Below are 13202 nucleotides of genomic sequence, written 5' to 3'. Positions count from 1 at the left end.
TTATTAACTATCATGACTGCTGAAATACATTGACACATACTCACTCCCCAATGGTTGAGCAAGAAATTGCCAACCTCTAACTTCTCTGCATGCTTATTAGGTGCATTTATGAGTTGTTGCTGGGAAGCTGTATGAAAAGACATTGTAAAAATCATTAATTATAAATACTCTTGGTAGTAAAAACTGCTGAAGGGCTCTAGTCCATTGAAATCTTCAGTTGAGTGCAGGGTTGTTCGTTTTCCATCACTACTTCTACTTTTCATTATGCCACACACAATAATTTATTTCTCTGCCTGCTTTTATAATTCTGTATTTTAGCACCCCACAGGAAGTGGAGTAATTTAAAGTCTTTCACAAAGATAATTTCTTAGTATGCGTTTATGCTTAATCTCTTGGAATTTAATCCAGAGCTTCAAGGACAAAAATGTTCTACCATAAAGATCATCCAGCTTCACTGATTTACAACTGAGACGTGAGCTTATGTAACACTAAGAGGCATTTGAGAATCAGGCCTGTTCTTATCGAAGAAACTCTCTCAAAGTTTAATGGAAGATATTACAACTATAAGGGATCATACAATAATTATTAATAAGGAAGTTATTCAAAATGATTGATCCTTACAAAGTAATACGAGTCTAGAATGAATTTTATAAAAAATTGCAGTAAGGTTTTCAAATTATAATACAGAAGCACATTACAAGATCATATATTACACTGGGAGCATAATAATGCATTAACATATTAGCGCAATGATAGTGGACTTATAATAGTATTTTAATATACATTGATGGTCCTCATGGAAACATTCCAGGTATTATGATCCTCCTGTTACTGAAAATGTAATTCTGAGAGAAACCAGACTCACCTTTATTCTCAGAGGATTCAGAGTTTAAATAAAACATTGCTACAATACTTTATAGCAATATAATATATACCACAATATATGGAGTGGAGTGATATGATAAAATACAAAAAAGAGAGTTGAGGGAATGACTCCTGGCAGTGAAATCTTACATCTCAGCCTGATTGTGATATAGGGAGCCATGTGATATATCTGCAGTGGTGCAGAGATCTCTGAACAGCACTTGTGGGATTTGGGCTCTGCAGGGGAGGACAGGAAAGCTTGGAGGAACGGTTACCTGAGATGACATTTACACCAACACGCACATTTTAACAGACAACAAAGCGTCTATTTCACATTACTCACACCACTGTTGTCTTTAAACATATAGAGCCTGGTGTACAACTACAGAGACATATGTCTTCACCTCAATCACTATCTGATACCGCAGCATTGATCAAACAGCTGTGTTGTGCTAATGAGCCAACGAGGACAACAAAACCAACAAATACTGGACCAAACAAGGGAAAAAACACTAGTGATTTTTGGATTGGACAAAGGCTAAAACACAGGTAAATATTAAACCAAACTCAGGCTAAATTAATAGTGATTTGGACAAGAGCTAAAATGCCAGTGGATATTGAACCAAACCAAGGCTTAAACACAAGCAAATTTTAAACTATACAGGTGCTGGTCATATAATTAGAATATCATCAAAAGGTTGATTTATTTCAGTAATTCCATTCAAAAAGTGAAACTTGTATAATGTATACATTCATTCCTCACAGACTGATATATTTCAATATATTCATATGGTAGAAAAAAGTGGACAAGCAATAGGGATAACCGCACCCTGGAGAGGATTGTGAAACAAAACCCATTCAAAAATGTGGGGGAGATTCACAAAGAGTGGACTGCAGCTGGAGTCAGTGCTTCAAGAACCACCACGCACAGACGTATGCAAGACATGTGTTTCAGCTGTCGCATTCCTTGTGTCAAGCCACTCGACAAGACACAGCGTCAGAAGCGTCTCGCCTGGGCTAAAGACAAAAAGGACTGGACTTCTGCTGCGTCGTCCAAAGTTATGTTCTCTGATGAAAGTAAATTTTGCATTTCCTTTGGAAATCAAGGTCCCAGAGTCTGGAGGAAGAGAGGAGAGGCACAGAATCCACGTTGCTTGAAGTCCAGTGTAAAGTTTCCACAGTCAGTGATGGTTTGGGGTGCCATGTCATCTGCTGGTGTTGGTCCACTGTGTTTTCTGAGGTCCAAGGTCAACGCAGCCGTCTACCAGGAAGTTTTAGAGCACTTCATGCTTCCTGCTGCTGACCAACTTTATGGAGATGCAGATTTAATTTTCTAACAGGACTTGACACCTGCACACAGTGCCAAAGCTACCGGTACCTGGTTTAAGGACCATGGTATCCCTGTTCTTAATTGGCCAGCAAACTCGCCTGACCTTAACCCTATAGAAAATCTATGGGATATTGTGAAGAGGAAGATGCGATACGCCAGACCCAACAATGCAGAAGAGCTGAAGGCCACGATCAGAGCAACCTGGGCTCTCATAACACCTGAGCAGTGCCACAGACTGATCGACTCCATGCCACGCCGCATTGCTGCAGTAATTCAGGCAAAAGGAGCCCCAACTTAGTATTGAGTGCTGTACATGCTCATAATTTTCATATTCTTACTTTTCAGTTAGCCAACATTTCTAAAAATTGTTTTTTTTTGTATTGGTCTTAAGTAATATTCAAATTTTTTGGAGATACTGAATTTGGGATTTTCATTAGTTGTCGGTTTTAATCATCACCATTAAATGAAATAAACATTTGAAATATATCAGTCTGTGTGTAATGAATGAATATAATATCCAAGTTTCACTTTTTGAATGGAATTACTGAAATAAATCAACTTTTTGATGATATTCTAATTATATGACCAGCACGTGTAGTCTTTTCTGTATCTGTTATTTTGTCTCTGTTTTGGGTTTCAGTCCTGTCTGTTGTCTTGTGTCTAGTTTATACTATGTGTTCATGCTTGTTGGTCTGATGTTATGTGTGTCTTGTTGGGGGGGTCTGTTTGTGTAGTTCTGGTATGATCTGTTTAGTTTCATTATTTTGATTGTTCTGCTATAGTCTGTTCTCGTTATTCTTTTTATTATTCAGATTGTCTGAACTGTTAAGTTTTGCCCTTTTCTGCTAGTGCTTTGAGTTCCAGTTAGTGTCTTTTCTTGTGTTTTGCATCTGTTAGTATCTGTCACTTCCCCCCCTACTGTCACTCTACCTATCTGTCTGCTTGTGTCTTATTTTGATATGGCCTCTGTTTTGTGTTTTGTAACCTGTATTATGTCTGTTACCCCAGTAATCCCTCTGCCTGCCAGTCTTTCTGTTTTCCCCTGCTCTCACTGCCTGCCTGTGTCTCATTAGCCTCATGTCCCTCACCTGTGTATCTCCTCCCATCTCGTTTACCTTGTGTATATATCCTTGCTTGTTTCCCTCAATCTTTGTCTGGTCATTGTAGCTTGTAATGCTCTGTCCTGTGATGTCCTCTGTCTGCCCATTTTCCCCCGCTAATTCTTGGATGACCAGTTGGATCATTTGTTTGTTGGGATTGTTTATTTTACTTTGAATACCCTGGACTCAGCCACTGTGTTTGTAAGTGTGCTCGCCTTTTGTTTAATTAAATCTTTTTTTAACTGCACCTTCTTTGCTCCAGTGTCCTGCGCTTGGGTCCTCCAACCCTTCTCGACCACACAATCCTGACAGAATGTCTCAAGTTAATTGAGATATATATATATATATATATATAAGCTACACAGTGTGTCCACTTAGAATCAGATTTACACTTGTATTTGTGTGTTCAAAACAAACACCAATAGATTCCCAGATTTATTGCTGAATATCATACCAATCCTTATGAGTCAGAATTGATACCAAGATGTTTTACAGTGCCAGTGAAAATTGCAACAATGCTGGTAAATTTGTTTCCCTCTTAAACAAGTACAACCACCCTGTCTCCTCATGTTAAGTTGACCTGTAACTGACATTGTAACATAAAATCACATTTTAAAGTGAACAAGTTATTTAATTACTGTAGTGGCCTAATATAAATGTCTAACTAATTGGTAATAATGCTGACTTTTTATACTATGTTTATGGTGAGCTACAGGGCAGATATAAAATACAAACTATAAATAGAATTGTTATATGCTGCTTAAGGACACAGAAAGGGGGAACATACCTCTGGTCCCAGCACAGCTGTACTGTCACTGGGTATGTCCTCCTCACAGCCTTTGTTGAGGTAGCTCTCGGTGTCCTGGTCCACACTGGCCTCACTGGAGCAGCGCAGTGGGGACGACCCCCTCCTGACCGTCTGCTCTGAGCGGGAATAAGAGGACATGCGGGTCGCCGAGCCCTCGTCCTGGTACGGAGGAGGCTGGGGCTCACTGAGCGAGGAATCTTTCTTTATTCTCTGGATGCTGTTGGCTGCTTATATGACAGTGACAGAGAGGGACACAGAAGGAGTAACGTGATATGAGTGGTGTGTTACTGGAGACATACTGTGCCCTGAAGGGATGCTTATTATGTATGCAATAGGCAGTCTACCACAGAGTCAAGTTAGAGGCCATCCTTTTAAACTTTTCCAGTCTTTATGCGAAGCTAAGCTAACCGTCTGCTGGCTGTAGCTTCATATTTAATTCATATTTAGTTGTTAGACGTGAGAGAGCTAACAATCCTCTCTGCAAGAAATTGAATGAAGGCAATTTTAACAATGTCAACAAGATTCTAACAAACAATGGTACTTTGTACACAGTAGTTAGAAGTTATTATTTTTATTAAATTCATGTTAATTAAGTATTCTTTAATGTTGCATGTATAACTCTACATAACTCCACAATGCCACATTTTATGTATTTATATTTAAAATAATTTATCATATTGAAATTTATTAAATCTTTAATATTCCTTGTTGGTATATTAATATTATTTTATCAATATTACAATATATCAATATATATATATATATATATATATATATATATCAATATATTAAAATAAAATGATTGTGAGTATAACACATGAGCATCCTCTCACCCCGTTCGATGGAGGCTTCGCTGCTGTAGCCTCCCTGCTCAGTGGACTGTTTGTGTTTGTTGCCCCACACAGAAGTTGTGTTCTGCTGGGCCACAGCCTCTGGGCCTTTGTCCTCCTCGCTGTCCGATAAAACTCCCTCTGGAGAGAACACACGGAAACTCTAGTTTAAACGTTACATTTATCTCACCAAGCATAATGTGGACACGGCACTCTGGAAAGATTAATTTCAGCGTGTATGAATGTCAGGTTGTGATTTCAAATAGTTGGCAGAGTTTAAAAACAAGAGAAGAGGAGACCCACATGGTGAAATAAAAGCAGCACACCATCTAACCTTGGTTGCCTTTCTTTTTTTTCTTCTTGCTTTTCTTCCCTTTCTCCTTCTTTTCCTCCAAGTCCGAGGCTTCCTCCAATTTCTTTGAATCCCCCTTCACTCCTTTCCCCTTCTTCTTTTCTGACTTCATCTTTTTTGCTTTTGAAGAAGCTTTAGAAAGCTCAGCCTCTTCCTCATCATCTCCCTCCCTCTCAAGGTCCTCCATCTCTTTCTCTTCTTCTCCCTCGTCTTTTGGCTTTTTCTGTTTTGATAGCCTGCTTTCAGTCTCAGGACCAGACGATTGAGGAGGTTCATCACAGTTGCCGCCTCTTTGCTGAGCACCGGATTTGCCTCCACTCTCACTCGCCTGTCTGTCTTGTCCACCTGTTTTTTCTGTTTTCTCTGAAGCATCAGCTCCCTCCTCTTGCTCTCCATCTTGGGATTCCTCTTTGTTTTTCTGTGACTTGCCTTCTTTCTCCAGCTGCTTCGCTCTCTTTTCTTTTCTCCTCTGCTCTCTCTTCTCCTGCAGCTCCTTCTCCTCTTTCTTCCTCCTCTCTTCCTCTGCTAACTCGGCTTCTGTCTTTTTAACTCGCCAGCATCCGTCCCTCCATTCCCACTCCAGCTGGTTCTGAGTGTGCTCTGCCTCTGTAGTGAAACCTGCCTGGTTGGTCTTTGAGGCTGTGTTACCTGTTTCTGAGTCTCTATTCATTTGCCACATGCTCTTACTGCTGGCCTTGCCCTCCTGTGATGCGGAAGTCTGACCCGACTCCTGGCCACTGGCGTTTCCCCCATCTTCCTCGTCCTGCACCTTGTTGATGATAGTGGTGACCTGTTCAGTCAGTTGGTCGCTGACAGCATAAGTGGCATCGCTGACAGCGCTGGCCAGGTCGTCCACACGGCTGGTGACCGAGTCCAAGATGGAGGAAATGTTGACAGATGGCAGGTTCTGCTGGAAGCTCTTGAAGAAGGCCATCTCTCAGCCAGGATCCCGTCACCACGCTGACCAGCAGATTAGCTCATCAGAGGCACTGACATGGACATGTGGTTGTTAGCAGGGTGTGCTGCCAGCATCACAGTTTGTGCTGAGACCAACACGTGCACACAGCGCAATATGGTGATAGTAAAGATTATAACTCATGTTTTGCAACAAGAGCTCTATAACAGTGTTTTTGTACTCCACTATTTGCACTCTAAAGTCTCTTTTCAGAAAACTATGGCCTCAGTTTTGTCACAGGTTCAGCCTTCACTTAACTCTGTTTTTACACATTTCATTCTCATCCTCCAGGTTTTCCCCCAGTACCAACTCTGTTCTCATTTCAGACCCTGGGTGCTTTCTATTCTGTTAATTATACTTTCTCTTGTTTTAGTCAGAATGTTTATTGATTGGTCGGCTGATCTGATGTGACAGTAGATGGGGTGGCTGGCCTGTTGTAGAAACAGCTTAAAATTTTAATAATATAGCAATTTGCACTGTAGTGCAAACTGCAGTGGAAACGCCTTTGACATTATTCATGTTTATTCATCTAATAAAACATTTTACATGTGCAGAATCTGAATTACGAATAATGAATCATGAAAACATGATTACGCATGTTCGCTATACAGTCCTATACAGCTGCACAGTTGAGCTAACAAATATGTACTCTCTCTATATATATATATATATATATACACACATACATTGTAGCATGACATCAGATCCCACTCTGAAACCATGTATAGAATAAATGTATGCAAAGTTATGCTAAAAGAGGCTGTGTAAAACCCTACTCCCTTACGTCTATATCCTTTGTAAGTGTCTATTTTATATTATCATTCATTGTGGTAACCAAAGTTCGTACCTCCCCTACACACCTGGGGATGATTGCTTATTCTCTATGAAAAAAGGCAGGTTACAACCTCTCGTGGTGCTCTGATGAAGGCTTGTTTACCAAAACGTGCCAGGATAAGAAAGAAATAGGTAAACTGAGGCCATATTATGAGATTTCTATCACTATCCCATTTTATGAGCTGTTGTCCTTTTAGCAGAGCACCCATTTCCCTCAGAGGAAGTACACATTTTGCACTGAATATGCACGTTAAAATCAGCCTTAATGCACTGCAACACTGAAGATTTAAAATGAAAACATGGATCATAAAGACCTTAATTTGATGTCATTAGATGTGGATTGTTGCAGAGGGGCACTAAAAGGTTTGTTTAGATATATCCAGTATATATCTCCTGCAGCTGTCTTTTTCTTGTATTCACTTTGGTTACATATGGGAGAGGTGTCTGTGGATGAAAACCAACAGTGTGATCTTCAAGGTCTTAATATAAAACCAGAACAAATCCAGTAATCATCTGAATATTTGTGTTTAAATGCAGCCACTGTGGTAAATCTAGAAGTGTGCTGAGTACCTGGCTGGGTGTTCTTATAGCCACCGAGATGTGACAGTTTGTCAGGACTCTCCACTGACAGCTTGTTGCTGAGATAAAGAAAAAACAGAGCCATCAATGCCATGAAGGCTCCAATAGAAGACAGGACACCCAGAAGCTCAGGGGAGACTGAGGAGAAGAAGAACAGACATACAGAGGGAGGGAAGCAGGGAGACAGGGGAGAAAAAGGAAAGACAGACAGAAAAAGAGAAACAAAAATTAGACATGGACAAACAGGTAATATTGATTATGGAGTTATATCACAGTTACATTTTCAAACCAAAGTTCCTATGGCTATTACTTTAATAAAAAGAAATACAGATGGCTGTAAGCTTTGAACAAAATACTTTTAAGGCTGTTAACAGCCCCACTTTGATACTCAAAATAATTCTTATTGATGAGATTCATCTTATTTTTGAATCAGACTCCTGAAATGTTGCCTTGCCAGGGGAGCATTAGCTATTGTGCTTGCTTTAAACAGTCTGCGGTTTTCCACTTCAAAGGCATACCAGATACAATCTACAGCACTGTATGTAGGCCAACCATACTTCATGTAACCATGCAGCCCTGTGCTGCTGATGTGCTATTTTTATGCAAGCCTCAAAGGGACTGTATCTAACTGAAATGTAGGCTCAATAAACCAGCACTGGGTCTGCACTTAATAGGCTACGACACAGACACACTGCAGTGTAATAACTGAAGAAAAGGGGAAGTTGGTGGACAATGAAGCATGAATGGTATTTCCAAAGACCAAATGCCTCAGTGGAAAGGGCAGCTTGTAAAATGAAGCACACTGTAAGCGAGGCTCTGTGATATGAGGTGTCTGAATTTCAAGTTGAAGTGCTTGAGGTGCATAATACAGTTTTTGGATCGCACAATTATATGGACATAGTCGACAGTGACTCCCTTAGTGTTTTACTAGAGACACCAGTCTTCAATGCTTTGCACACCCAAACAGGTGATTTCAATTGACCGTTCACGAAACCTCTCCCCTGAACAGCTCAAGCTGTTGAGGTTGTGACTATGGGGCGGTACAGTAATACGCTTTTCTTTTTTTTTGCCTAAACACAAGAACAAAACTGTAAACAATGGATTAAACTATGTACTACAGCAAACATAAGTCCTCATCGCAAAAAGCAAAGTGCAACTTATACACATACATAAATATACAAACAATAAAGCAAAAATATAAACTATGTGTGTCATCCAACAAATGTAAGTCCAGTGAGCTCCTTTAAGGTCTCTTTCGGCCTCCACCAACTTCTAAGTGAAGTATCTGATTCCTCAGCTGCTAACTTTGTCTGTCTGCTGTCTGTGCTGGGTAGGTAGTGTACAGAGGTTTGTCTTTTTGCTGCAAAAATCTGTTTGCTGTGTCTGGAATTGCCACAGATGGCCCTGAAACCAAAAAAATTAGTTGAAAGATGCTAAAACGCTTCGAAGAGCTGAGGCACAGTGAAACTGGCTAATAATTCTCTGTGGGTTCATCACTACCAGCGACATTACATTACTCATTACTCACTTGATTCATTGTTACTATAAAAACAATGATTAGTGCAGCTTTAGGTCCCTTCTGGGATGTGATTCCAAATGATCCTTAGTGGCATTTTGTGTTATCTGTTTCATGTAACACTCTTGATTTTTCATTAAAATGTGGTATTCCTGGTTTATTAATTAAACAAATACACCTGAATTGATTAGTCAGTTAATTAGTTGACTGACAGAAAACGAATCATCAACAAACTAATCGATTAATCGTTTTAGTCACTTTAAGCTAAAACCAAACATTCCCAGCCTCTCTGTGAGGCTTTGCTGTTTTTCTTCGTGATAGTACAACAATAGTAACAATGGGTTTTAGACTGTTAATCAGATGAAACAAGCAATTTGAAGACATCACCTTGTTTTTAGGAAAATCATTTTGCATCATTTTATGACTTTCATAGACCAAACTGTTAAATAATCCATTGTGAAAATATTCAGCAAGACTCATCAATATTCAAAATATGTCTTAGTTGTAGCCCACAAAAAAAATGGTGCACAGCCCAAACGTTGTAGCATGTGGTTTTATAGCAGGTTCTAACTTTGGAAACAACCATCACCAGTCACTGCTTCAATCAGTCAACAGTGTGAAAACTGGTAATCTCCCTGAGAGCGCGAACAAGACAGGAAGAGAGACAAATTGAGGCATAGTTTCTCAAACCTCCAAACTACATCCTGAACTTATGGACAGATTTGTTTCACCATGGCAACAGGCAGAGACCAATGCAGCCTGACAACTAGCGCCGCTGCCTGCTGCAGACTGCCAGAATGATGAATGCTAAATTCCCAAGAATGGCAAGAGAAGTAGGAGAGAGATAAGACAGTGATGTGGCTGCAGAGACTTACCTTCTCTATCCTCTTTAATGCCAGCTGTTCCCATAAAGTAATATCAGAACTGCTGTTGCTAAACATAGTAAATGATCCAAGAAGAGGAGAAAAACAGTTGTCCTGCTCTGAAGTAATCCGACATGTAATAAATCCCTGACGCTTAGTCTAGTCCAGCACTTGCCAGGCTCACGTATCAACTCTCACTGCTGACAGTTGTGTTGATTGAACCAGAATGACCTCTGCAGCCATGGGCATGGCAGCCGCCTGTGGAAATGAACAGCTTATGGCCCTGTGCCCCCGCAGTGTGACGATGCTTCATACATGGCCCCGCTGTGTAAATGTCAATGACAGCTGAATAATTTAGACACCTGAGATAACCCGATCCGCCCGTCAATGTACACTGGAAAGTGGGGCGGTAGCAAGTCGGTTCTTGCAACAGCTTCAAAACCCATCATTCTGAGTAACATCTGACAGAGCAGAATAAAGTGGATTTTTCCCCTCTTCTCAGCCACCTCCCTTTCTCTTTGTCTGACATTTTGACTCCCCTTATTCACCACATCCATCCTCTCTGAGCCTGTGCATGTACAATTTCTGTCTGCACATAAAAAACAAGAAAATAAAACCAAATAAACCTGCTGTTTTTGTTTTGTTTTTTTACAGCATGTGAACTGAGGCCGAACTCAGGACTCTGAACTGAGCCTCAGGATTCAATCTGCTTTTCTTTCTAGATAATGAACCTGACTAACAAACATGAGAACGCAGCCACTGAAGCATTCAATGTGAAAATTAATAATAACCTCAGAGAAACCTGAACTCATCTAGATGGGTTAAGGTTTTCAAATAAAAACAAGGGAAACAAATTATTTTGTCATGTTTCTGCATCTTTGCGACACAGGCAGAAACAAATGCATGTCACATTTCCTCAGTGGGAACATTAACCTTCATTAATTTATTCATGTAATAACTTTTTGAGCTTTCAGTGCAGTGCACACTGAACGTGGCAGTAGTTTTTAGGGCATGCTTGTTTAAAAAGTAGGTAGGCAATCTGGAAATGTTGCTTACACATGGACCTCTGATACGAAACAAAACCTCCACACTGAATAAATCATGAACACACAGCTGCCTTCTATTGCTGAAGTGAGCTAAAACTCGATATGCCATGCATAATTTACACACAGATATTAAGCTTTCTAAGGTCCATATAGAGACACTTTCTGTACACCAAACTTCACAGGAATATGGCCTTACCTCGTCTGGCACAGATGAGCTCATGAACACCACAGTTCCTTCCCCCTCCTGGTTAGAGAAAGAGATAAGAAGTTGGGAGTCAGAGGTTAAGACATGATTCTGTGTTCTATAGAAACATATGTTCATGCCTCAGGTTAGGAAGGCTATAGAGCTGATTTACTGGAACCGACTGAGAAAACTCTCCCGCAAATGTTTAATTCTGTACTTCAAGTTAACATAATTGTGCCATAAGAAGGAAAACAGTTAGTGTTATGGACAGGACAATTTCTTGGTTTTAGATGTGTTCGTAGGTAGCTTTGTGTTTCCTTTGGACAGAGCCAGACTAGCTGTTTCCTACTATATCCATTCTTTATGTTAAGCTAAGCTAACCATCTCCTGGTTTCACTTTCATACAGTATTCAACGGACAGATATGAGAAAGGTATCAATTTTCTCATCCAACTCTCTGCCAGAAAGTGAATTTTTGAGCTTTTACATTAAAATACTGTGTATATTCAGGGGAAAGTACTCAGAATAACTCAAAATAATTAAAAAGCACACTGTAAGCCATTTGTAACCATCGCTAAAGCAGCAATAACTCCAGCTGAATGGAATAAATTTAAATATCTCTCACTAAATGGGTCAAAACTGAGCTAAAGATCATTCATGCAATTCATTATTCATATTAAACTGCAGCAAATATTACTTCAATGCACCTTTCATAAGATTTAAATAATTAAATTTAATAATAAATACTGATAAGTTGAAAGCAAGACCCCCCCAAAATAAACAGTAACAGTACATTTGGACCAGACCAAAAGTAAACCCTCAATTTTTTTTATTATTTTGATATTATTTATTAACTCTTCTCTTAAAACTGTATTTCCTAACTTGAAGGCCTAAAAGCTCTCACCTAATTACGACCAATAATATGGTCATTTGGATTATCTGGTGTTACTATACTATTCACCGTTCACAGTGGGACATTTTTACTTCGGGTTGTTGTTACAATACCTGGTTGTGATTACATTTCAGTTCCTTTAATCCCCCTGAGGTTTAATTTAATGAGGGATACTGACACTCGTATCTCCCTCACACACATTCACACACTTGCAGGCTTATGCAAATACACACATAACACTCACACATTATCTCTCATGGCTCAACACATTGCTCAGCGCTTTGCTTACATAGCCAAGCAGATTTTCGAAACAGTATTTTACTCCCCTGAACGACCACTCATAAAATCTGAACAAAAAATGTATTGGACTTATTGTATCACTTCCCTCACATCAAGGTTTGGACGCTGAAAATGGTCTGAGGTGACGACTCGATGCCAGCGCTGTGAGGCAGACTTGTCTTCCGTCACACAGCAGACAGACCCTCTCCGGACTCTCCTTTTCTATTCTTGCAGAAACAAAAAACTTGCCAAAATGTAGCAATCAGCAAAACACTGTTCACTGCTTTCCTTAAAATCACAGGTTGTCTCTTACAGTAATAGGAGAAGAAAATATTTTGAGTGTCTTCTTCTCTTACAGCAGTGGATTACCCCAAAGAGGGAAAAGATATCCAGATATTTTTTATTTTTTGGGGGACAAACTGTAAGAAGCTTGGAGACCCACTAGCATTTGAGAGTAGAGGACCGAAAACGGACAAAGACATTGTTGCAGTTTCAAGTTTTCTGTTTTACTTTCTAACCATCACTATGCTGACGATTTAACAATGGTTTTAAAAGTAACACAGCAGCTGCAGATTAATGTATTTTTTGTAGTAACTCTACTCTTATATGTTTCAAATATCAGTGATAGCTGCAGATCACTGTGCTACTTGTTTGCGTTGATGGTTTTGAAATAAAGTTTTGAAGTTTGAAGCTGGAGTGACTCTGATCATATAAGAAGCCATCAAACAAATTAAATTGTTTTTGATGAAAATCTACTCTGATTCTTCCAGA

At 39.7% G+C, this 13202-nt stretch overlaps 1 protein-coding gene and 1 long non-coding RNA gene across 2 annotated transcripts in view; both read right to left on the bottom strand.

Annotated features, from left to right (window-relative positions):
• Positions 1-13202, bottom strand: part of zranb3 (zinc finger, RAN-binding domain containing 3) — a 208979-nt gene that overhangs the window by 127490 nt on the left and 68287 nt on the right. The gene's annotated exons all lie outside the window — the stretch shown is intronic.
• On the bottom strand, positions 5035-12657 carry LOC123974306. Its single transcript, XR_006825822.1, has 4 exons — positions 12543-12657; positions 11274-11321; positions 7644-7711; positions 5035-5073 (listed from the first exon to the last, which is right to left on the bottom strand). It is a non-coding gene; the product is annotated as an uncharacterized LOC123974306 (long non-coding RNA).

This window comes from Micropterus dolomieu, linkage group LG01 (assembly GCF_021292245.1).
Source record: "Micropterus dolomieu isolate WLL.071019.BEF.003 ecotype Adirondacks linkage group LG01, ASM2129224v1, whole genome shotgun sequence".
NCBI lineage: Eukaryota > Metazoa > Chordata > Actinopteri > Centrarchiformes > Centrarchidae > Micropterus > Micropterus dolomieu.
Note: the sequence above shows the minus strand (reverse complement) of the source record. Positions and strands in the feature narration are given on the sequence as shown.